Genomic DNA, 2,274 nt, shown 5'->3' with positions numbered 1-2,274 from the left:
TGTCTTAGAGCGTTGATCGGTCCTTATATGGCAGATAAAGGCCCAGTGGCACTGTCAGGGGAGCTGGGAAACGGAGTCCCCGACTCCAAAGACAGGAGGGGGCTTGGCTTGCTCTTAAAGGCAACATACGGTATTTTTTTGGATTGTAGTGTAGGATATTTACAGAAATGTTAGCAACTTATTACTTAAGACTCTATTAAGCACAGCTAATTCCCAATAACTACACGTCCAAAGAGACACCCCATACCATAAAGGCAGTCTGCCTCTACTCATGCCTGCCAGCCATATTATTGCTTTTCAAATACACATACAGTTACGCTTTGGCGTCTGTTTAGTAAGCTTCAATATGTTTGGTCCAGAAGAAGAAAGAAAGACTACACAGTTAGGGCTATGGACTGGAATTTGTAGGAAAGATGTCAGGAGACACTGAAGTAGGTTGAAAGGGTGAAGCTATGCCTCTGGATACATCTTACCTGACTTACCTGACTGTAGAGTCAGCGATTGTGTTCCTACGAAGGGTGCAACGCTTTTATTCTAATAATACTTACTACTTCATATCTGAGATATTTTCCATTTATTTTAAGAATCACAATCCTATCTGAAAATGAGAGTGACGACCAAAATGAGTGATTGAGGCATAAGTCACAAATCATGGAGGATTACTGGACCAGCCTAAGGGCACATCCAGAAAAATGTAAGTCACAGAAGCATCTGTGGCTGGTTTTTCCAAAGAGGTTCTTAGGAGGTTTAGTATTTATTATACATTTTCCTTAAAAAGGAAGAGGGGTTGGCAGTGAGACAAATGATTACAGACATGTGAAACTTTAGTTAGTGCCCAGTAAATCTACATTTTACATAAGATAAACACATGAGGGGAAAAGGGAATAGAGAAAGAAGATGTCTCAGAGAAGGATGAAGGAATGAATAATCTCATCTTCTCTCTGTTCTGTACCTTGGAAGATAAGCTAGTAGTCTTCTTAAAAGGTTGATTTCTATTTAGTCCTTAGGGAAGAAAACCTAATGATTGTAGTGTGGTAGGGGATATAATGAGGTGTGTCTGATTTCCCGTTCCTCTATAGTGGTGAATTCAGCTTCCAAAGTTATTCTAGGGTTCTCATGGTCAAGAGGGCATCCATTCAGTCAGTTAGGGGGTGCTTAGAATTTTCTTTTTATTTCTCAAGAGCAGCTGATACATGCCATTTCTGGACAACACTGTCTACCGTTTTCATAGTTGAAGCATATCACATCTTATCCTCAAAAAAGGTGTGGAATTCCATGATGTTATCTTCTTCCTCAGAAGTGATTTAAAATTTCACCTGTGTTTACAACTGTATTTGCACAGGGAGTCGAAATGTGAAAAACACTTGTGAAATAAAAAAAATTACCGAAATCTATTAGTAATTATATAGGTTATTCCAAAAGAAAAAAAAAAAACAGAAGCCCTAGAGAAATCGATCTGTGATGTGAGAAAAAGATAAGATCTCAATGTTTGAGTGAGAGACAGCAAATTCTGAGAAGTCAGAGAATGAAGTTGAACCTGTGGCTCTGCTGGACACTTGGACACACTATGCTTTTGTTTCCAAAATGTAATTTTTTTACACACTTGAAAACATTGCTCATTAACTGCTTAGAGGGGTAAGTACAGATGATAAACTGAAAGACTTGCCACAGATAAAAATGAATACAGAAGCTGTGTGATGATGTGTATTTACTTCTCTAGTAAATGTTCAATGAGCACATATGTATTGGGTTTCAGATCAATGATAGGTGCATGGGACACACTGGGAATAGGTTTCCCAGCTGCTATGTGTATACAGGACTGTTCTATGTTTTCTTAGATTCTGTATTTGTCTGTTTGATATTCATTAATCACAGGGTCAAACTAATAGAACCAAAGTTGTTTACTTTTTTTCTTGCAAGCCACTTACTCAAGTGCATGAAACTCATATAAAACCCCCCAACCACAAACACTAAAATATGTTTTTCCTTCCTGCCCATCGACGGTATCTCTACCTCATCATTCTCTGCCACTTTAGTTATAAAGACATACTTCCAGTTACTCTGTTTTCTCTTTCTGCTGTCCAGTCTCTGTATGTAATAAGGTTTCTTGTGGCCTGTGTGGTGTTCAGTGCCTCTTATTTCCAGGGCAACTGTAACATTAATCTTTTCTTTTGATGACAGTGTCCCCTCTGTGTCATTGCTAATTATTAATTAAGACCTGGGCACAGTTTAAGAATATGACCTATATATAACGATTTTTCCTGAATCCTGTAT

The sequence above is a fragment of the Gorilla gorilla genome, chromosome 20, assembly GCF_029281585.2.
Source record: "Gorilla gorilla gorilla isolate KB3781 chromosome 20, NHGRI_mGorGor1-v2.1_pri, whole genome shotgun sequence".
Lineage (NCBI taxonomy): Eukaryota > Metazoa > Chordata > Mammalia > Primates > Hominidae > Gorilla > Gorilla gorilla.
The sequence above is the reverse complement of the archived record's forward strand: the minus strand, read 5'-3'. Positions refer to the sequence as shown.